This window comes from Callithrix jacchus, chromosome 9 (assembly GCF_049354715.1).
Source record: "Callithrix jacchus isolate 240 chromosome 9, calJac240_pri, whole genome shotgun sequence".
Taxonomy (NCBI): domain Eukaryota; kingdom Metazoa; phylum Chordata; class Mammalia; order Primates; family Cebidae; genus Callithrix; species Callithrix jacchus.
Window position 1 is genome coordinate 12,024,357 of NC_133510.1, and position 24,853 is coordinate 12,049,209.

At 37.4% G+C, this 24,853-nt stretch overlaps 1 long non-coding RNA gene across 1 annotated transcript in view; it reads left to right on the forward strand.

Moving 5' to 3' along the window:
* Positions 1-24,853, forward strand: part of LOC144577837 (uncharacterized) — a 135,033-nt gene that overhangs the window by 14,119 nt on the left and 96,061 nt on the right. Inside the window, exon 3 of the long non-coding RNA XR_013522458.1 lies at positions 23,865-24,069. This is a non-coding gene — a long non-coding RNA (uncharacterized LOC144577837). The remainder of the gene's footprint in view (positions 1-23,864; positions 24,070-24,853) is intronic.

The following is a 24,853-nucleotide window of genomic DNA, read 5'->3' on the forward strand; positions in this document are numbered from 1 at the left end:
GAATCACTTTCTAAATGTAACCAGATTTTAAGAGAAAATAGGAAGTAGGAATTCAATGGAATCATGCCTTCAGTGCATTTCCAAAGAGTAGTAGACCTTCATAAACAGAAATTGCAAATGATATGTTTCAGATAAAATAAAAATTACTGAAAATACAAAGTTGAACATCAAAAAGCAACAAAAATGAATTAAAATAAAAAGTGTGTAATTCTAAATAAATGTTGACTGTTGGATTAAATGTATAATTGATAAGATATATGCAAATAGCAATAAAGGGACTGGAGATAAAGATGATAGGAATAAATTTAGTGAAACTATGTTTTGGGCTTTTCTATGTCTGTGAGGATAATTTGAACATCATAATCAAGAACTGTGTAATTCTACATCCAGGTACATATATGCAAAAGAATTGTAGCAAATGATATGTGAAAGAGTGTTCATTGTAGCATTATTCATAATAGCCGAAAATTAGGCTGCCCAAATATATGTAAAATGACTATAGATAAATAATTACAGTAAAATCACAACATGGGATAATATAGGGAAGTGAAAGGAAATGAATCACATGTACATGCAACTATGTGATGAAATTTCAGATACATAATGCTGAGTCTAGGAAACCATGAATAAGAACATATAGGTTTGCACCTATGCACAGTTCAAAGCAGGCCAGACCAAGCTAGTTTAGGGTCACATACCTAGTTGGTAAAGTGTAAAGAAAATCAAGGAAATGATCATCACAAATTATGGATATTGCTTACCTCAGGAGATGTGAAGAAAGGTTTAGGGGCAGTGACATTTACTAGAGCTATGAAGCTGTTGGCAACATTTCCAAGAACAAATGCAAACACTACCAGAATTGATAAAATGATGAGCGGAAGCATCATGTTTGAACAGACAAAAAGAAAGACAAAGTGCAGGCTTAACCACCCTGGTTTGATTCCTTTCATATCCAGAACTTAACTTCGATAAACACTTTATTTCTAAATGTGCAATCACATTTTGTGCCTTTTAATTCTGTGACTAATGTCAACAGGAAAGCACCAGCATATACTAATGGATGATTTCAAACCTAGAAGAAAAACGTGTTGAAAAATCTGGGGTTGGCAGGTAACATCATGTCAAATTTCCAAAAGTTGGAAGTAACATCAGAAAGTTTCTACTTAAAATCTCTTAGAGTTATGCATGGATGTATACAAATAGTGGATTTTCCCCTCTGATATATAGTGAGCAGAGTGATAATTTCATGGAACATTTTTTCTAATTAAGAATTCTTATATTATAACTAGACTGCACACTTAGAAATGGGCCAAAATGAAAATGGATAACATAGCAATATGTCATGTAACCATCATGTAGGGCAAGACACAGAACATTGCTAAGAACCCAGGTTTACCTCAATGCCACTTTCCGATCCCCTACACATTCTATTATAAGAAGGAAATGTACAGTCATGTTGAACAGTTAAATTCTGTGTGACTGTATTTATGAAATTTTAATATATTTATCTAAATCTTAAGTCAACTTCACATCTGATTTATATATATATTTTGTTTATCATACATCTTCCCTAGCACAATGTAAGCATCATAAATAGAGAGATCATATTTGTCTTGCTTTCTCTTGACTCACAGGACCTAAAAGCCAGCACAGAAAATAGTCAAAAATGATACATTAACGAACACATAAGTGGATGGATATATGGATAATTTGATGTGATAAACCAATGAAAATGAAACTCATCACAAAAACTGCAGTTACTTGAATTTTCTATTTCAGGTTGAGGTTATAGGCTTATCCAAGAAGAACCATTTTTTCAGAGCAAAAGTTTGGCTAATCTACAATTCTAGGGGAAATATAACTGTAATATAGCTTTGATGTAGCTATGTCAGGTGTGTGAAGTAGAGACAAGGCAGGATGTCAAAATTAGATGGCTCTTATTATAATACTTTTTGAAAAGCATATAAAAGATTTTGGTATATTTGCACAGGCTCAGGGTCAGCTGTGAGTGCCAGCTGCTTGTGGCTAGCCAACCCTGTCACAAGAATGTTAGGGAACTTCCTAGCAGCTGCCAAACACACTTTTTTTTGGGGGGGGGGAGCATCTGTCCTTCAGTTTGACTTATGCTGCCTTAAAAGCTTTGCTGATACAAAAGAAGTGAACTCAAAATAAATAAAAATAAAAGCTAGCAAACTTTGCAACTGGTTAAGTTAGTTGGAAATGTACCGAATCACTTTCTATTGTGAATGATATATTTGTACTATGATATTTTCTAGCTGGTTATTATATAAACAAAAACGGCATTTCATTTTAAAAAACTGAGTAATGTCACCTTACTTACATGTTATTTGTACATTATTTTGTTTAGTATCCTTTCTAGATGAATGTTTTAATTGCCATGTTACAAACTCATGAACAAATGAGGCAACTGAATGAATATCTTAGCTTTGGGTGTCTAGAACTAGAGCCAATATCTGATTTTAAAGTGATGACACTCTTTTTTGGGAAGGCAAGTCCAGGGCAGCAATGAGGAAAATGAGGAAAAAAATGTGGAAAATGAGGCAAAAAAAAAAAAAGTAAAACCATGTGTCGTGATGTTGATATGACTTTGCTGGTGGCTACTTCATAATAAAGAGAGACAGCATGGTGGTCATCAGATGCATGGACTTGGCTTGGTATTTTCCAGAAGTGCTACAAGGGAAAACCACAACAAATATTAGTCCATAGAAGAGAGAAAAGGAAGAATGTATCTTAGCTGTATTCTGTCTTCTATTTCCCTTTGTCCAAAGTTTCTCTGAGGCTGAACTACCATCTTTGCTTTTCTTCCTTACATTACTAACCCCTTCGTGGCTGTTTGGAAAATCAGACGAACCAATAGCCCCATTTATTGAAGAGACAATTTAAAAAAAAATTATTTTCTTCTCTCCTGTCCCTGTCCCCTATGTTCCCTGTTTTCTTTTTTACTTTTTAAAAATTATACTTTGAGTTCTGGGATACATGTGCAGATTATGCAGGATTGTTACGTAGGCATACACATGCCATGATGGTTTGCTGCATTGATCCCCCCATCATCTACATTTAGGTATTTCTCCTAACATTATCCCTCCCCAATCCACCCACCCCCTGCTATCTCTCCCCTAGCTCTCTCACTCCTCAAAGGTCCCCAGTGTGTGGTGTTCCCCTCCCTGTGTCCATGTGTTCTCATTGTTTAACAACCACTTATGAGTGAGAACATGTGGAGTTTGGTTTTCTGTTCTCGTGTTAGTTTGCTGAGAATGATGGTTTGCAGCTTCATCCATGACCCTGCAAAGGACATGAATCCATCCTTTTAAATGGCTGCATAGTATTCCATGGTGTATATGTGCAACATTTTCTTTATCCAGTCTATCATCAATGGACATTTGGGTTGATTCCAAATCTTTGCTATCATAAACAGTGCCACAGTGAACATATGTGTTCATGTGTCTTTATAATAGAAAAATTTATAATACTTTGGGTATATATCCAATAATGGGATTGTTGGGTCAAATGATATTTCTATTTCTATATCCTTGAGGAATTGCCACATTGTCTTCTGCAATGGTTGAACTCATTTACATTCCCACCAACAGTGTAAAAGTGTTCTATTTCTCCACATCCTCTCCAGCATCTTTTGTCTCCAGATTTTTTAATGATTGCAATTCTAACTGGCATGAAATGGTATCTCAATGTGGTTTTGATTTGCATTTCTCTAATGACCAGTCATGATCAGCTTTTTTCATATGTTTGTTGCCTGCATAAATGTCTTTTTTTGAAAAGTGTCTGTTCATATCCTTTGCCCAGTTTTTGATGTTTTTTCTTTCTTGTAAATTTGTTTAAGTTCTTTGTAGAATCTGGTTATTAGCCCTTTGTCAGATGGGTAGATAACAAAATTTTTTCCCATTCTGTTGGTTGCCGGTACACTCTAATGATAGTTCCTTTACTGTGCAGAAGCTGGTCAGGTTAATTAGATCCCGTTTGTCTATTTTGGCTTTTGTTGCCAATGCTTTTGGTGTCCTAGTCATGAAGTCCTTGCCTATGCCTATGTCCTGAATGGTGTTGCCTAGGTTTTCTTCTAAGGTTTTTATGGTATTAGTTCTTATGTTTGAATCTTTAATCCATCTGGAGTTATTTATTGTGTAAGGTGTAAGGAAGGGATCCAGTTTCAGTTTTCTGCACATGGCTAGCCCGTTTTCTCAACACCATTTATTAAACAGAGAATCCTTTTCCCATTGCTTGTTTTTGTCAGGTTTGTCACAGATCAGATGGTTGTAGATGTGTGGTGTTACTTCTGAGGCCTCTGTTCCGTGCCATTGGTTTATATCTCTGTTTTGGTACCAGTTCTATGCTCTTTTGATTACTGTGGCCTTGGAGTATAGTTTGAAGTCAGGTAGTGTGATGCCTCCAACTTTTTTTTTTGCTTAGGATTGTCTTGGCTATGGGGGCTCTTTCTGGTTCCATATGAAGTTTAAGGTTGGTTTTTCTTGTTGTGTGAAGAAGGTCAATGGTTGCTTGATGCTAACATCACGATTAAAAGAACTAGAAGAGCAAGATCAAACAAATTCAAAAGCTAGCAGAAGGCAAGAAATAACTAAGATCAGAGCAGAACTGAAGGAGAGAGAGACACAAAAAACCCTTCAAAAAAGCAGTAAACCCTGGAGCTGGTTTTTTGAAAAGATCAACCAAATAGGTAGACGGCTAGCCAGACTAATAAAAAGGAAAAAAGGAAATAATTGAATAGATGCAATAAAAAACAATAAAGGAAAATCACCATCAATTTCACAGAAATACAAACTACAATTTGAGATTACTACAAACACATCTATGCACATAAACCAGTAAATCTAGAAGAAATGGATAAATTTCTGGACACTTACACCCTCCCAAGAGTTAAACAGGAAGAAGTTGAATCCCTGAATAGATCAATAACAGGGTCTGAATTTGAGGCAGCAATTTTTAATAGCCTGATAACCAAAAAAAGTCCAGGACCAGACTGGTTCACAGCTGAATTCTACAAGACATACAAAGAGGAGCTGGTACCATTCCTTCTGAAACTATTCCAAACAATCCGAAAAGAGGGAATCCTCTCTAAATCATTTTATGAGACCAACATCATCCTGATATCAAAACCTGGCAGAGACACAACTAAAAAAGATAATTTCAGGCCAATATTCATGATGAACATTGATGCAAAAATCTTCAATAAAATACTGGCAAACTGAATCCAACAGGACATCAAAAAGCTTATCCATCACCATTAAGTCGGCTTCATCCCAGGGATGCAAGGTTGGTTCACCGTACACAAATCTATAAACATAATCGATCACATAAACAGAACCAAAGACAAAAACCACGTGATTATCTCAATAGATGCAGAGGAGACCTTCGACAAAATTCAACAGCCCTTTGTGGCTAAAAACTCTGAATAAACTAGGTATGGATGGAATGTATCTCAAAATAATAAAAGCTGTTTATGACAAACTCACAGCCAATATCATACTGAATGAACAAAAACTGGAAGCATTCCCTTTGAAAACTGGCAGAAGACAAGTGTGCCCTCTCTCACCACTAAAATTTCAACATTGTATTGGAAGTTCTGGCCAGAACACTCAGGCAAGAAAAAGAAATAAAGGGTATTCAATTAGGAAAGGATGAAGTCAAATTGTCTCTATTTGCAATGACATGATTGTATATTTAGAAGACCCCATTGTCTCGGCCCAAAATCTCTTTAAATTCATACACAACTTCAGCAAAATCTCAGGATACAAAATCAATGTGCAAAAATAACATGCATTCCTATACGCCAAAACAGACAGAGAGCCAAATCATGAGCGAACTCCCATTCACAATTGCTACAAAGAGAATAAAAACCCTAGGAATACAACTAACAGAGGATGTAAAGGACCTCTTCAAGGAGAACTAAAAACCACTGCTCAAGGAAATAAGAGAGGACACAAACAGATGGAGAAACATTTCATAGTGATGATTAGGAAGAATCAATATCGTGAAAATAGCCATACTGCCCAAAGTAATTTATAGATTCAATGTTTTTTTCTTAACTTTTAAAAAATGTACATGTAACTATTTACTTTCCTCTCAACAGACAGTCCCTTCTGGGCAAGTTCATCTAACTATGTGCTTCAAGAGGGATCTTTTCTTGCAAATTGACAGTTGATTTGCAGACAAAACTATGCCCTTATGGAACTCCCACCTCCAGGGGGTCATCTCAGACCTCACATCCATTAGGAGGGCGTGTGGAAAGTATGACCACGTGGCCACTTTTACAACTTACTTTTGCCCAGGAAGGCAGGTAGAAACTGCCTGGTAGCAGGGCAACCCCTGTCCTGCTTATTTTCTTCCCTACTTTATAAAAACGTCCACTTTCTGCTCCAGAGGTGAAATGTCACATTGAAAGGCCGTATGCTTTGTGCCCCTTTCCCCAAGCTAGCTTCCAAATAAATTCTCTATTTTTGTATCAGACCTTACTCTTGTTAATTAGACTTTACAAGAGGTGAGCAACTAACCTTTTCTGTTCCAAGACTTCATGTCCACAGATACATTCAAGTCCAAGAAGGAAGGATGATCTGGATCAGGCAAGGCACTGACCAGGGGAACAGGAGACAGGGAAATCTGAGGAGGCACATGTTTGTGTTCACTACAGTTCACTCCTTGTGCCACTCAGATATGCTCATGTGCTCATGTGCTCCAATTGTGGCTGTTTTTTTTTTGAGACGGAGTTTTGCTCTTGTTACCCAGGCTGGAGTGCAATGGCGCAATCTCGGCTCATCGCAACCTCCGCCTCCTGGGTTTAGGCAATTCTCCTGCCTCAGCCTCCTGAGTAGCTGGGATTACAGGCACGCGCCACCATGCCCAGCTAATTTTTTGTATTTTTAGTAGAGACAGGGTTTCACCATGTTGACCAGTATGGTCTCAATCTCTTGACCTTGTGATCCACCCGCCTTGGCCTCCCAAGGTGCTGGGATTACAGACTTGAGCCACCGCGCCCGGCCCTGTGGCTGGTTTTATAAGCATGTGACTTGCATAGTTGCACAGGGTCTGGTGCTTAGAGGGGCTTTATGCTTGGATTAATGTTCTGCACTTGCTTTTTTGTTTTTCGGACAGAGGATACTTCTCTGCTGAAGAGGGAATGGTTCTTTACTAATTCCCTAGGGGTTTGCTTTCTCCTCTTCTACGTGCTTGATGGAGACATGCACAGAGTCCTATAATGCCCACTATGCATGCCTCTAGCAGCTTTGAGTTCCTGTGGATCATTTGACACAAGGGGCAGAGCAGGTTAGACCAGACCCTATATCTGCTGTAGAAATAGCTTATGTTCTGGATTCCACTTGAAACCAGTAGTTTTTGCATTCATTCTACAGCCCATCTGGTTTTGGCAGAGACTAGATAGGACTGAATAGGGATATAAAAAGAACTTTATTAATGCATTGGAACAATATCCTCAAATGTGGTATTTATGGACTCCAAAAGCCCAAGAGGCTCGATAAACACTGTGCTTCTTCTCTTTTAGTGATAGGAAGTATATATAGGGCAACGTCCCATTTACTTTAAAAAGGATGTTTCTGCTGGGTGTAGTGGCTCATGCCTGTAATCCCAGCACTTTGGGAGGCCAAGGTGGGTGGATCATTTGAGGCCAGGAGTTTGAGACCAGCCTGGAAAGCAATGAACCCCATCTCTACTTAAAAAAATATAAAACAAAAAAATATTAGCTGGGCATGCTGGCACATGCCTATAAACCCAGCTACTCAGGAGGCTGAAGGATGAGAATTGATTGAACCCAGGAGGCGAAGTATGCAGTGAGCTGAGATCACACCACTGCACTCCAGCCTGGGCAGCAGAGTGAGACTCTGCTAAATAAATAAATAATCAGATTTTTTTGACATGTGGACCAGAAGTATGTGACCCCTAAAAACAATATCTGTGTTGCAGGTCTCTAAATAGTACCAGGTTTATCTCTTTCTTCTGATGCTTTATTTCTGTTTAATGTTTAAGTATTTTACTATATTTAATGAACTTTCCATTCTGTTTATTGTACCAATTACCATAACATTATTAATGTATTAAATTAACATTATGTTTTGCAAAATGTAAATTAAACTGAGAGCAGAGGTGACATAGCCCTGACACAAAACAGTGCAGCAGTGCTCCTGTTCTTACCACATGCAGGCCTGCTTGTTTTAAGCTCCGGACCCACCCATGGGTGTAAAATAAGAAACATTCACTAAATCAAGAGCCACATGCAAAGTACCAGAAGCTCTGCTCTGCTCAGGGAAGATGCCACATCCTAGAGAGCATTTGTAAGTAGTGATTTAAGTTTATGGAAAATCAGCATTCATTGTATAATCTATCTGGTTTTGGTAGAGGCCAGATAGGGTAAGTGAATCCCCTGTAACTTTCAAGTGTTTTGTCATGGTAGTGATTAATTCCACTCCTTGGAGAATGAGATTTTTTTTTAAATCACTGTTGCCAGTTGAGGAGAATTTCACAGGCTTCCCCTTGGTGGTGCTATAATAATGTCCCTTACTCTACAGGTCAGTTACACATTCAGGAAGAGGTAATAACAGCAAACTGATTAGATCCACCTTGGGATGAACATGAGTCAACACTCTAGGTAGCATCTGACCTTCAAGAACTGCCACTGCAGCCTGAATATGATGGCTCATGCCCACAAACCCCACACTTGGGGAGGTGAAGGTGGGAATATCTCTTGAGGCCAGGAATTCCAGACCACCCTGGGCTACATGGTGAGAGCCTTTCTCTACAAAAACTAAAAAGAAAAAACAAAAACAAAAAATTAGTTTGGCATGGTGGTGCTCACCTCTAGTCCCAGTTACCCAGGAGGCTGAGGCAGGAGACTCCCTTGAATCTATAACCAACGTGGGAGTCAGTTGCTAGCTGCATGCAGAGTCCAGTTAACAAGAGTGAGGCCTCCTACAAAAGAAATAAAGTTATTCCAAACCTAGCTTGGGGAAGGGACTCAAAGAGTCCTGCCTTTAAGTTTACCACGTCACCTTTGGAGCAGAAAACAAACACTTTTATAAGGTAAAGGGGGATACTGAGCAAAGGGAGAGGGTCCTCCTGCAAGCTTGGTCCATTATCTACCAGACAGTTGAATTGGTGCCTTCCTGTGCAGAAGTAAGTTGTAAAAGTGGCCAAGTGGGTATGCTTTCGATATGCTCTCCTGTTGGATGAAAGTCCTGAGGCAGAGCCTGGAAGTTCCAAGTCCACTCCCTGGAGGTAAAAATTCCAAGGTGGGTGTGCTTTGGTCTGCAAATTGACTGTCAGTTCTCAGGAGAGATCTGTCTTGGAGCACTTAGTTAGAAGAATGCGCCCTGCAGGGAATATCTGGTGACTGGGGGTGAAAGGTTATATTTGCATTTATGAAGGGCTAAGCAGAAAACAGGGAACAAAGGGAATGGAGAGAGAAGAGCAGAGAAAATAATAATAAAATACTAACTCATCCCCTTTTCTTAGAAAAAAATGGGGTACTCTGTTACAAACCCAGGAATTCAAGGCTGTGGTGAGTTATGATCATGTCACTATACTACATACAGCCTGGGTGACGGAATGAGACTGTGTCTCTAAAAAAAACTCAAATGCAAATAACACACACAAACAAAAGATAATTTAAAAAAATCTCACACTCCATCTCATGGACCTCAGTGTCTTTGGGTACCCACATATTAGTGTTAGTTCAGGATCTGCTGGGGAGGCCAATACCTGGTTTACTGGTGGCAATTTCATATGAGTCTGCAGCAGTCTCAAGTCTTGCCTCCTCAGAAGAAAGAATTCAACTGAGGGGCATAAGGCAGAAAGAGAGACTGAAGGAGGCTTCTGAGCAGAAATGAAAGTTTATTAAAAAGAGTTAGAGCAGGAAAGAAAGGAAAGTACCCTTGGAAGAGACCACAGCAGGCACTTTGGAGGTCAAGTGCAGTGATAGACTTTTGACATGGGGTTTTATATATTGGTATACTTCTGAGGTCTTATGTTCCTTTTCCCATGATTCTTCCCTTAAGATCTTGTGTTTCTTTTTCCATGATTCAGCCCCTTAGGGTGGGCTGCCCACATGCGTGGTGGCCTGCTAACACTCTATTGCTGAGCAGGCACAGTGTGTTTACTGGAGTTGTACATATGCTTACCCAAGGCATTCTTCCCTTTTCCGGTGGAATGCCACCAGAAGGCCATATTCCACCATTTTCTCTCTTAACACACATGCCTTGGCCTACTCGCCCAATCCCTGAGCTGCTGATTACCAATTTTAAGTGTTTTTATTTATTGTGAAATTGCTCTCCCTGGTGCCTGTGACCAATTATCATCTTTAGAAAGGCAGTGTGACAACTGCCAGGCCATCACTTGATGGTCACCTGACATTCCTGATGGCTGACGGGAGCCCTCTTCTGCCCCACTCATGCCTTAGTAAGTACCTACTATAAGAGGCCTATGCCTAAAAGTTTCAGATGGTATGGATGTGTGTCCTTTCCTCTGGGTACTGTTATCTGGGAAATGGCTACAGGTCTTTGAGAAAGCACCTTATGAATATGTTCTGAATATTCTTGTGGTGAATTTTCAGCATCCTTTATCAAGGGGACTTAAGCTTCCCTTCAGTTATTGAATTCTTGCTCTCCAAATTGGCTCAGTCCCGACAACTGGTCGAGGTTCTTTGATTTTCCACTTCAAAGGCTGACCTGAGGAATCAGCTTTTCAGCTCTGTTTTTCTCTTGGTTTATAAGTATTTATCAAAGTATGAAGCCTCTTCATCTATTGGCTTATGAACTCATTCCACTGAAGCTGCTGCTGTTATCATTTCATTGATTCTAACATTGTTAAGATCACCAGAGTCCATATTGCCAAAGTTAGTTTTCATGTTACATGCATTGAACACAGTTCATTTGCATTTCAGGATGCTGCCCTCCGGTGAAGCTGCTGCTGTTTCATTGATTCTAACATTGTTAAGATCATCAGAGTCCATATTGCCAAAGTTAGTCTTCATGTTACATGCATTGAACACAGTTTATTTGCATTTCAGGATGCTGCCCTCTCCTGATTTATCCTTGTCCACTGGGCACCGCTTCTCAGTCTCCTTTGCTAGTTCTTCCTTGTCTCTAAACTAAAAAATAACAGACTGCCCAAGGTTTCAACTCTTCAGTCTTTAACCAATGATGCCTGTTTTGTTGGTGAACTCATGTAATCTCTTTACTGACAATGTAGCCAAATCATTCAACAGACAGTAATAAGGCTGGTTATTTATATTATTCACACACACTGGCATATAGCACATTATGTAAATGTCTTATCTTCAAATGTCAAATTTACATTTAGAAGTAAAAGTATCCGGGGAGGGGCAGGTGCTGTGGCTCAATCATGTGATTGAGCACCTTGGAAGGCTTAGGCAGGCAGTTTTCTTGAACCCAGTTAGTGGAGACCAACCTGGGAAACATGGCGAGTACCAGATGCTAGTAAAAATACAAGAGTTAGCCCGGTATGGTGGTGTGCACCTGTAGTCCTAGCTACTTGGGAGGCTAAGGAAGGAGGATAGCTTGAGGCTGGGAGCCGTAGACTGCAGTGAGCCAATCTCAAGCCACTGCATTCCAGTTTGGGCTACAGAGTGAGACCACGTCTCAAAAAATAAAAAATAGAAAGAAGCAACAGTACCAAAAATCTAGGGAGAAAGATGGAGCATCAATAATATTTTTGCTTGAATTTCCACTAAATTAGAGTGAGGTGATCCAGCATCTAATTTAGTTTTATTTAAAATAGCAATATAAATATTGATAGATTGATAGGCAGGGGATTATTATTATTATAGACATAATGATGTAAGTAGAGAAATATACATATAGAATTATAGTTGATTAGCCCATTTGTATTACTTGCAGTTGTACGGTTAGTATGTTTTAGTATCTTAGTTACTAATCTCACTTTTTACATTTAGCTCTGTAATCAATTAAATATGAGTTATTTTTGTGTATGCTATGAAATAAGAATATAAATTTATCTTTATGCGTGTGGATATTCAGTTTTCTCAGTATCATTCACTGCAACCTCTGCCTCGTGGGTTCAAGTGATTCTCCTGTCTTAGCCTCCTGAATAGCTGGGATTACAGGTGTGCACCACCATGCCCAGCTAATTTTTTTGTATTTTTAATAGAGATGAGGTTTTGCCATGTTGGCCAGGCTGGTCTCAAACTCCTGACCTCAGGTGATCCACTCGCCTCAGCCTCCCTAAGTGCTGGGATTACAGGTGTGAGCCACCACACCTGGCCAAATACACATGTTAAGTGCCCAAGGAATATTTACAAAATTGCTGAATATTTTCATTAAACAATTCATATTTAAACATTAGCTAAAGTTAAGAGAATGACTTATTCAAAAGACTGAGCATGAGACATAAGTTTATACATATTAAAAATGGGCTGAAAACATGAATGGGAAATTAAGGCTGTTTCACCTTGGATGACCTGCCTGAAATTCATTTTCTGTTTTGGAAATTATAGGACAATAATTCCTCTTATCCATGAGGGGTGTGTATGTGTGTGTGACATGAGTTTTTGTGTTAATGACCTTGTTAACAATCAAGTTATATAAAAGTATTAGCAGCAACCAAATTTTAAGGAATATTGGCCTTCTTAGGCTTCCCAAGAAAACCTTGGATTCTTTTGATAAGAAAACTTTGGATTCTGTCTACATAAATCTAACACTGTAAAAATAAATTCACAGTGATCATAACTCTGGTGATGAGCAAGTTCCATATGACAGTTTAGACATCCGATGTATGAACTATTTGTTGGGTTTTTAAATTCTCTAACAACTGAGATTGCTGAACACAAATTATGAAGAAGTTAAACTAGGAAAAATATTGCAAAACAATGAAAGAGAATATGTCTGTATTTGCATGCTAGCAAATGAGAATTCAGCTTTCACTTCAACAACAGTATGGAAAATTCATCTTATGCCAGGACATCGTGTTTGAATAGAAGTTAACTTGAGCTGTTTGGAAATTATTGTGTTTTCCATAATGACAGCATCAAACTCGTCCATTTGCACACCCTGGTGCTTTTCTGTTTGACATTGATCAGAGAATGTACAAGAAACAAGAGCATTACTGCACATTCAGAAATCAGGTGCACAAAGAAATTAAAGTCAGGACCTTAAAGGGAATCTTATCCAGTGACATTAGGCCTGCCTCAAAAAAATTCAGACATGGTATGTTTATTACCAATCATTTTATATACTAGTAATGGTAGAATTTATATTTTCTCATGGACACCTATATTAAACTTACAGACTATTTGTGTATTTCACATTTTTTTCTTTGAGTCGTTTTAGGAGTTGTTAAACAATCCTGAAATTTCCCTCACAATGTGCTACTAACTAATCATAATTTCTCAAATTCATTTGACATAATGATTGATTAAAGAAATATGTTAGCCGGGCACGGTGGCTCAAGCCTGTAATCCCAGCACTTTGGGAGGCCGAGGCGGTGGATCACAAGGTCAAGAGATTGAGACCATACTGGTCAACATGGTGAAACCCCGTCTCTACTAAAAATGCAAAAAATTAGCTGGGCGTGGTGGTGTGTGCCTGTAATCCCAGCTACTCAGGAGGCTGAGGCAGGAGAATTGCCTGAACCTAGGAGGCGGAGGTTGCAATGAGCCAAGATCGCGCCATTGCACTACAGACTGGGTAACAAGAGCGAAGCTCTGTCTCAAAAAAAAATAAAGAAAGAAATATGTCTAGTTTAATTACACGTGCTCATAACAAGAGTATTTAACACTTCAAGAAAAAAATAGAAAAATTAATAAATATAAATATATATGTGGAATATATAATTCATTCTTAATAAATGTCATGAAATCATAGTCATAAATTAAAAAGGAGCAACATGATTTTTGAACTAAAGATACATTCTAAATTATAATAGAAAAAGGTTTCTAAAATGTTAACTTTAATAATATTCTATGCAAATATAAAAGTGTAAAAATTATAATCTGATGTCTAATTTTGGAAAGGACCTGACACAATAGAAATTTTCATACACTACTCTTAAGATTATAAATAGTGGGTGAGCATGGAATTATTTGATTCAGATGAAGTATCATATCCTAAGACCCAGAATTTGCATTCTGAGCAGGATATATACACACACAAAAAAATCACTATATTTTAGTACTAAGGTTAAGAAGTCCCTGAAATGTCTATCAGAGAGAAAATGAATAAATAAATTATGATATATTTATATAATAGAGTTCTATGCAGTAATCAAAATGAACAAACTAGAGAGACATGTTTACAAAGAATATAAATTAAAAGGAAAATGAGTATACTTAACCTACATGGATAGCAATATTTACAGATATGAAAGGAATTGTTAAGATAAAAAATTCGGGATAATAAAATTTATATAAAGTTTTCAAGAATGTATTTTTAATACCTTATAATTTGCTACATTGCTGACAAAATTCTAAAATAAAACATATGAGTGATTATCGTAAAAATTGGGATACTCAGAAGGGAGAAAACAAAAGGGAAATGATATCAATCAGCAACCATATATGGAGAGTGTCTGGATTGCTGGAAAATTCTACTTTTTGACCAAGGTTTGGTAACATCGATGCTAATGTTAATTTTTTCTCTTACTGTATATTTAGGTTTTATTGCTTTCTCTATACATTATGTTCTATAAATATGAAAATATGTAAAATGTTTTAATGAATATAAAAGAGGCTGAAACAACATATTCTCATGGATACTATGTTAATTACAGTTTTTGCTGATTAGAGAAGAATAGAGCATTATGGTAGTAAGAAATTCAAGTTAAATTTTTAAATATTTCATTAAATTAATTTTAAAAGCAGCATATAGGCAAGAACTGTATATCCATATTCTTAATGCTAATCTGAATTTGAAAACATCCGATTTTGAACACCTTTATTTCACTAGACAACCTTTTTTTCTTATTTCTAATTTAATTATTTATAATACACATTTCGAAGTGGCAGAAGTTGGTGAATTTCCAACAAAGTATAGTACTGTAGGTATTAACTACACAGAACAATTTTTGTTAAATTCATCCCTAAATGAAATAATTATATTCGTATGGCTACCATTCAAAGATCACAATGGTATGCAGGTGCACACATATGTATTGGGAAAAATATTACTGTCAATTTTTTAGCTCTCTATTAGAGATAAAATATAGAAAGATAATTTTGTGAAGGTATAAAGCACATTCAGTGTAATCTTTGGGTATGTTTGTGTATATGTAATGCTACTCTGACTGCTATAATGAAATAACCCAGATTTATTGACAGCAGGTGAGAATATAAATGAAAAGTTAGGAGAATTTTACTTCTTGATGATACTATTAAAAGATGAAACAAAGTTTATGTACTATATTGCATAGAGAATTTGAATAAGTTCATAGGAAAGTACAAAGAAAATTAAACAGCCAAAAAGAGAATACTCTTGGTTGGCGGTCACTTTTGTCATGATTTTTAGAATGTGATAAAATAAAAAAAAAATGGCAAGTGAATCATTGGGAATATGTTGATTTTAAGCTATTCTTGATGAAGTATTACTTGAGGGTGTTTGTCTAGGCCTAATACTGAGAATAATACAAGAATTAGAAGGCCATGAAGAAGAAGAATAGTATTCTCTCATCACTCTGAAATCCAGCTCTTAGAAAACATGATTGAAATCACATTTATAGAATTGTCGCTTTTGCCTGACATCATCATCGTCAGTCATCTACATTTATCTCATTAAATGATTTATTTTTTAATTATACATAATTTTGATAATGTCTAAGAAATTTTTAAAAGATTATCATTTTGGGAAATTTGCATTAGTGAACAACAAAGTTCAAATCAATCTGAATACATGTAGATTTAGAAATTAAGTGCAGTTTAGTTTAAAAGGCATTGCTTAAGCAAGTAATTGTAGATGATCTTAAACTAATCCATGGAAGGCTATAAGAAAGAGTTTTATTTTAGTGTAAATAGAATTCCTTAATCAGAAAGGTAATTAAACTGTTTCACTCTCAAGCTCTTATTCCTAAAGAGAGGATTTTAGATTAAATAAATCAAACAGAAGTAAGCCCTCACATCTCTGTTTTACCTGGGTAATGATGGAGTTCAAAGTCACAGAACCCCATTTCTATAATATAAGCAAAATGAAAATTAATTCATAGAATAGAATGGTGTAATTGTGGTTTAGGGACCATTTTTTATTTTTTGGAATTGTATTTTGAGATCCAGAGTTGCCTATTGAATTTCTGTATGAGGAGAGTTTTGGTGAGGACTCTGCAACAGACAAGCTGCCTTCCAATGCAGGGCTGTTGGGCCCTACAGCGTTGTGGGCTGTGTCCCTTATGCTGTGACGAGGTGCAGGATCCAAGAAGTAAAGAGACAGGGCACTGAAGAACTGGTGATGAGCATGTGGACTCAGGGGTCACGCCACCTGTGAGTGGAGATCAGCGGGCCCCCAAATGCCCAAGAGCATCTGTATTTTCTAGGTACAAGCAGGGGGCAGGGTCCTGAGTGAGGTCATCATCTATAGGCCTAGTAATAAGGCATACATAATCACGTGAGTCACAAGTAAGGGGGCCACCCCATTGTGTCACCGAGGCAGAGAGGTGGGCCGTGCACAGTAGGGGGCCATGCTATGCGTAGTAGTAGAGGGTTGTGTACAGAAAAGGGGGAGTCACCCAGGCAAGGAGGTGGGCTGTGTGCAACAGGTGTCATGCACAACACTTCTCATCTGGGGGCTGGAGACTTCAAAGGATTTCTAATAGAAGGATACTGTAAGCTTAATGCAGTGTGAGCTGACAGACTTGTGCTCTTCTCTTAAGATATTTATGGGAGGATGATTTGTGCTAGCACAGAATCGAGAAAAGACTGACAAGTTGTACAGCCGCTGTGACTGGTCATACCAGAGGGGTTCTTCTCCCTCGATTATTTCCAGGATCTCAGGCCTGAGGCCTACTTTCCACAGGAACTGGATGCAAGGTACTACAACTCCTTTATCAGGAGAGAGGCTCTTGTTCCAAGCCTGCCATATAGCATATGCCCTTTCAGGCAGGGACGGCACCGCCTGGGTCTTTGGTTCTTGACCTGGTCTGGCTGTTTTCCCATGTACTGCTTCTGTTCTGTGACTGTTCTAGGCATTCCTCCTACTACATACTACTATGTGGTTATATGCAAGGATTATATAAATCAGCATTAAATATGTCAGTACAGCTCTGACTACAATACCTGTATGATTATATAGAAAGATTATATAGAACTAAGTATGCTAGATGTAAGTATTAAGTATTATATATAACCTAGATATATGTAAGCAGTAAGTTATACTTCAGGCACTAATTCTATAAACTAATATATGATTATATATGAAGGATTATATAAAGGAAATAGCTGAGTAATAACACTATAAACTAAGATATTCTTCAGGCATTAATTGTGCCTGGGGTCTGGACAGTTCTCCTTCCTCAGTGCCCACAGGGGGTGTTACCCACATTCCAGAAAAAGCTACTCAATTCAGATTAATTTCCGGTTTCTTTCAACTTGCAGAAACATGGCTAGAGCAAACTTTTATTCTATTCTTTGGCCTAAGAGTTGGGAATGGAAGAAAATTGTTACTGTTTTTATGGCTTAGCATACTAACAAACTCCAGAAAAATTACAAGGCTAGAGGGTAAGAGACATTGATGTTAAAGTTAGAATATCTAACACACTTCTTGAGTTCTGAAAGATTGGAGAAGAGAAATGGGGCAAAAGCAATATTGGGGATATTTTTCCAAAAACGATGAAATGTATCCTTCTATATATTTTAAGGAGCCATTGACTTTTGGACAGGATAACTAAAAAAGTTTAACATAAAATTTAACATAAAATGACACAGGACATCAAAGACCAATAGAAAATCTGAAAAGTAGCTAGAAGTAAAAGATAGATTATGTTAAAAAGAGTCACATTCAATGTGAAACATAACAACCTGATTTTCAACAGAAAATATGAAAGCAGGAATTCGATGAAATGATGTCTTCAGAATGTTTCCAAAGAATAGCAGACTTTCATAGACAGAAATTAAAAATATTTTTTAGAGAAAATAAAAATTACCAAAAATACAAAATTGAACATGTAAGAAGAAATAAAAATTAATGAAATGATAAATATGTGCATAATTCTAAATGAATGTTCATATCTAAAATAATAGTGTCTTGTTGGACTAAATGTATAATTGATGAGATATATGCAAATAGCAATAAAGAGACTGGAGTTAAGGTTACAGAAATAGATTCAGTTAAATTATTTTTTGGACTTTCTATGCCTGTGAGGATAATTTGGACATCACAATCAAGGACCCTCTAATTCTACACCTAGGGATATATGCAAAGGAATTGTAGCAAGTGTATGCGAAAGAATGCCCATAGTAGCATTATTCATAATAGTTCAGAAAAGAAACTGTCCAAATATATATCAACTAAGGATAGATAAATAATTACAGTAAATTCATAAAATTAACCAATGTTGAGAAATGAAAAGAAATAAATCACATGTACATGCAACTTTTGATTAAATTTCAGATACATAATGTTGAGTCTAGGAAGCCATTAATAAGAACATATAGGATTGTACCTATACACAGTTCAAAGCAGACCAAACCAAGTTATTGAGTTTAGGGTCACATACCTAGTTGGTGAAGTATAAAGAAAATCAAGGAAATGATCACAAATTTTGGATATTATTTACCTCAGGAGATGTGAAGAAAGGTATAGGGGCTTGGAAAGTGTCATGGAGGTGGACCTAGGCTGTTTGCAATATTCCTTGTCTTGCCCTACATGATGGTTACTTGACTGTTTATGATACATTGCTGTATCTCCTAGTTTTATTTTGACACATTTCTATGTGTGCATTATGATTTTAATATAAAAATTTTTAATTAGGAAAAATGTCTCATGGAAATTATTACTCTTCTCATTGTGTACAGAGGGGGAAAATCAACTATTTGTATTCATTCTTATACAACCCTAAGAGAGTTGAAATAGAAGCTCTCTTATTTTAGTTACAACTTGTAGAAATTTGGCGTGATGTCACTTGCCAACCCCAGATTTTTTCATAGGCTTTTTTCTTTCAGCTTTAATTATGCACTTCACATGTCAAAACTTTGATATTCCTCACCTGTGTTTCCCTTGGCTGTTGGATTCCTGATGCAACAAGGGTGGACATATTTCCCATTCTCCTGGTTTAGCAAAGTACCTCTATCAGTTAGCATTATTTGAAAAAGAAACTTCTCCAAAACTACATTAGATACTGATACCTCACATATCTTTAGATTCCATTTTCCTAAGCTGGGTTTGGGTGGATCACTCTGTTAATTTGAGATGGCCCATGTTTTGTATCTTGAAGTTAGAATTTGGCCAATTTAGGCTAGATCTGGAGGGGGTGATCTCATTCTCATTCTGCTTCTAGGAACGGTGTACTAGTGTGGGCATGTGCTCAGGGTAAATGGAGAAGAGCAAGAAACTCCAATGTGGAAGCCATCTCAAAGATCTATATAAAGTTTGCTAATTTCCTATTTACCAAGCAAATTACGTGAGTGAACTCAGAATCCAAAGGTTAAGGCAGTCGCCCTGCTTATGAGGGGAGAATACTGCAGGATAATATGTCAAAGGATGGGGTAGTCAAGAATATTTACAAAATTGCTGAATAGTTTAATTAAATAATTGATATTTAAACATTAAGTAGACTTTACTAAACTTTGCCAAAGGCCTAAGCATGAGAAATATGTTTGATAAATATTATTCTGGTCTGAAAACCCTGAGTGGGAAAATTGAACTAATTCTACCTGGATGATCTCTACCTGGATACTCATTTTTCATTTTGTAAATTAAAAGAAAATAATTCCTTCCATCCCCAAGGGGTTTAAATGTGTGTTTTGTGTTTATGAACTTGTTAACAATAAAGTCAGAGGAAAACATTGGTTAGCAGGAACCTGATTTTAAGGCGTATTGCGTTTCTTATAGTTCCCCAAAAAACCTTGGATGATTTTGATAAAAGCTTTGGATTCTGTATATGTAAATCTAGATTAAAAATAAATCCTTACTTACATGATCCTGCTATGACCAAGCTCCTTTAATAATTTAGACATTTACTGTATGACATATATATTGGGTTTTAAAATTTCCCTATGTAAAAACTGAAAATGCTGAATACAATTTATGGAGAGGTTAAACAAGGAAAAAATTGCAAAACAATGAAAAAGAATATTTCTTTATTTGCATACTAGCAAATGAGAATTCATCTTTTACTTCAAAATCAATATAAAAAATTTCAGCAGATAGCAAGAACAACAGTATATGAATCAGATTCCATTTCAGCTATTTTGGGAATAAGAAAATTTTTCATAAAAGCAGCATTGCACTCATCCATTAGCATATCCTGGTGCTTTTCTGTTGACATTAATCAAAGAATTTAGAAGCAGAAAGAATATTATTGCACGTTCAGGAATCAAGTGTATATCAAACTTAAGATATTAAACGAATCACAACCAGTGTTATTAGGCCTGCATTTTTTCTTTTTGTCTCTTTAGACAGGTTAGGGTTTCTACTTACAATTTTGTCATTTCTGGTAGTCTTAGCATTTTTTCTTGGAAATTTGCTAGTGACTTCATAGCACTGGTAAATTTCATTGACTGGGTCAAGACACAAAAGATTGCCTCAGCTGATCAAATTCTCACTGCTCTGGTGCTCTTCAGAATTGGTTTGCCCTGAGTATCATCATTACATTGGTCTTCAAGTGCATTTAATCCAGCTTTATATAGTATAGAAGTAAGACTTGTTGCTTATGATGCCTGGGCAGTAACCAAACATTTTAGCATCTGGCTTGCTACTAGCCTCAGCATATTATATTTACTCAAGATTGCCAGTTTCTCCAACCTTATTCTTTTCCACCTAAAGAAGAGAATTAATTATGTTGTTCTGGTGGTACTGTTGAGGCCTTTGGTATTTTCGGATTGTCGTTTTGCTGTGATGACCATGGATGAGAGTGTGTGGTCAGAAGAATATGAAGGAGGCCAGGTGAAGTGGCTCACACCTGTAACCCCAGAACTTTTGGGAGGCCAAGGTGGGTGCAGCAGTCGAGGTCAGGAGTTAGAGAACAGCCTGGCCAACAGGGTGAAACCCTGTCTCTACTAAAAACACAAGAATTAGCTGGACATGGTGGCTTATGCCTGTATTCTCAGCTACTTAGGAGGCTGAGGCAGGAGAATCGTTTGAACCGGGGAGGCAGAACTTGCAGTGAGCTGAGATCGCTCCACTGCACTCCAGCCTGGGTGACAAGAGTGAAACTCAGCCTCAAAACAAAAACAAAAACAAAAAAACCCACCAAACAAACAAAAATTCCTTAACAAGAACTGAAATCTTTCCTATAGCAAGAAAAAGCTCAGTGTAAAGAGGTCATAGAAACTATGGATCATTACTGAATGAAACTTTCTGCAAATGTTAAAAAGGCATCTATAAAATCTGTATATTGATGATAGGAATATGTTAAAGAAATACTTTAGTATAATCTTGGTGTAAATGATGAAATGACAGAAAGTGTGTTGACATATGAATTGATAGCACCTTCTATTATAAGAAGGAAACGTACAAACGTACAGCCTGTTGAACAGCTAAATTCTACGTGACTGTATTAATTCCTGGTGTTATGAAATGATAATGTTATTTAAACCTTAAGATAAATAATCTCCACATCTAATTTATATATTATTTGTTTATCATATGTCTTTCCCAGTACAATGTAAGCACCATAAAAGGAGAGATCATCCTATCTGTCTTGCTTTCTCTTGACTCACAGGACCTAAAAGCCAGCACAAAGAATAGTTGGTCAAAAATGATATGTTAATGAACAAATAAATGGGTGGATTAATGAATAAACAAGATAATGAAGGAATTCTTAAGGGGTCTCATTTAGGATTAAACCAGTTATTTTGGGGTCTGAAGAAACTCCCCAGGCCTCCAGAAACTTTATTGGGGGTCTGAAAGAATTCCCCAAACCTCCATGATTTAGCAGAAGACAAGATAATGGCAATCACCCCAGCACCTAGACCCATTTAGATAAAAGTAAATTTACTGAGGCCCCAGAGGAAGATCTTCAAGACTCAGATCTTAGTTATAGATCAAAAAAGTTAATCACTATGTCTTTACATGAATGCACAGTTACACACAGACATATAGCTTAAAAGGTATATAACCTCTGGAAAAACTTAGTAATTCTGAGTTGGTTTGGTGATAATCTCCAGGCCTTCTCTCTGTAACTGGTTACAGAAATAAAAACTCCCTTCTCTCCCAGTTTATCTGGGAGATAAACCTTTGGTTTGGTCTGGGAACACAAGTACACCCATTTTTCTAAAATATAATTAATTATGTTTTATCCTTCTCTTTTCTCCTCTGGTCTTTCCATGTGTTCCTTGTTTTCAACTTAAATCTTTAGGACTGCAAATATCACTGTTCACCTCCCTCTCACCAGACATACCCTACAGGGCAAGTTCATCTATTTGCTCCAAGAGGGATCTCTCCCTTGAGAGTTGACAGTTGGTTTGTAGACCAAAAAGTTACCAAAAAGTCATCTGGATCCAGACCCAAAGAGGGAGTTTTGGATTTTGAGCAAGAAAGAATTCAGTGTGAATCCATAAAGTGGAAACAAGTTTATTAAGAAAGCAAAGGAATGAAAGAATGGCATAGGCAGAGCAGCCCCCAGAGCTGCTGGTTGGCTATTTTTATGGTTATTTCTTGATCATATACTAAACAAGGGGTGAATTAATTATGAATTCACAGAATGAAAGGTTTCTCTTCCTTTATAGACCGTACAGAGTAGCTTCCAGATGTTGTTACGGCATTTGTAAACTGTCATGGCTGGTGGGAGTCTCTTTGAGCATGTTAAAGCATTATGATTAGTGTATAATGAGCAGTGAGGACAACCAGAGGTCACTTTTGTTGCCATCTTGGTTTTGGCTGGCTTCTTTATTGCATCCTGTTTTGTTACTAGGGTCTTTGTGGCCCCTATCTTGTGCCGACTTCCTAACTCACCCTGTAATGAAGAATGCCTAACCTCCTGGGAATGTAGCACAGCAAGTCTCAGCCTCATTTTACTCAGCCCCTATTCAAGATGGAGTCGCTTGAGTTTGAACACCTTTGACAAAAGCGTGCCCCCATGGAACTTTCACTTCCAATGGGTCACCTCGTAACTCCATCCACTCGGAGAATGTATTGGAAGTATGCCTACTTGGCCACTTTTACAACATACTTCTGCACAGGAAGGCATCAATTCAACTTCCTAGTAGCAGGGGTTTTCCTGCCCTTGCTGATTTTCTCCCAACTATGTAAAAATGCCTGGTTTCTGCTCCAAACTTGAAGCAGCTCATTTAAAGTCATGATGCTTTGTGTTCCTTCCCCTAAGCTCGTTTTGGGATAAATTCAGTTTTTTGTTTGTTTGTCTGTTTCAAACTCACTCTTTTTAATTAGAGTCTACATGTGGTGGGCAACAAACCTGCTTTTTGGTCACAAGACCTCATGCTCAGTGTGGTGATCCATTCAAGTCCCAGATAGAAAGATGATCTGGTTCAGGCAATGTGCTCACCAAGACAAGGGAATCTGAGAAAGCACATGCTGTGCCCAATATAGTCCACTCCTTGGGGCACTCAGATGTGCACATGCCCTCCAATTGTGACTGGTTTTATGAGCATATGACTCGTGCAGTACACAGGGCCTTATGCTTCGAGGGGCTGTATGCTTGAATTAATGTTCTGCACTTGCTATTTTATTTTTCAGAAAGAAGGTACTCATGTGCTGGAGAAGAAATGGTCTAGCACTAATTCCCTGGGGATTTGCTCTCCCCTCTCCTATGGGCTTGATGGAGACATGCACAGAGTTCCATAATGCCCACTGTGCTTGCATGTAGCAGCTCTGAATTATGCCGGATTATCTGGCACGATGGCCAGAGCACCTTGGACCAGAATCTACATCTGCTGTAGAGGTATCTTTTGATCTGGGTTTTACTGGAAACCAATAGTCTTTAGGAAAACTCCATCAATGAGTCAGAGCAATATCCACAATGTAGAATATGTTGGCTCCTACATCCCAAGAGAGCCAGCAACCACTGGGCTTCTTTTTTAATGATAGGAAATATGTCTTGGGCAACATGCCGTTTACTTTAAAAAGTATGTTTCAACTTGTGGACCAGGAGCTTTGGACCCCTAAAAACAACATCTATTTTGTAGGTCCCCGAATCTGCTCATATTTATCTCTCTTCCTCTGGGATTTCACTTCTTTTTAACGTTTAAGTGTTATACTACATTTGAGGAACTTGCCACTTCCTGCTTATGTGTATAAAGTTATGTAATGTTATTAATATATTGAATTAACATGATGTTTTGCAAAACATCAATTAAACTGAGAGCAGAAGTCACATAGCCTTGACATAAAGCAGTGAAGCAGAACTCTTCCTCTTACCACACAAAGACAAATTGTTTTCATTTTTCTCCCAAATGAGTGTCAAATATGAAATGTTCACCAAATCAAGAGCCATATACAAGTGCCAGAAGCTATGCTATTCTCAGTGGAGACACCACATCCTGGAGAGCATTTGTAAATGTTGATTTAAATTTATGATAATCTACACTCATTTTTTAATCCATTTGATTTTGGTAGAGGCCAGACAGGTTAACTGAATAGGGATATAAAAAGGACTACTCTCTCCCGTAACTGTCAAATGTTTTTTCATGGCGATGGCCAATTCTGTTCCTTGGAGAATGCAGTTA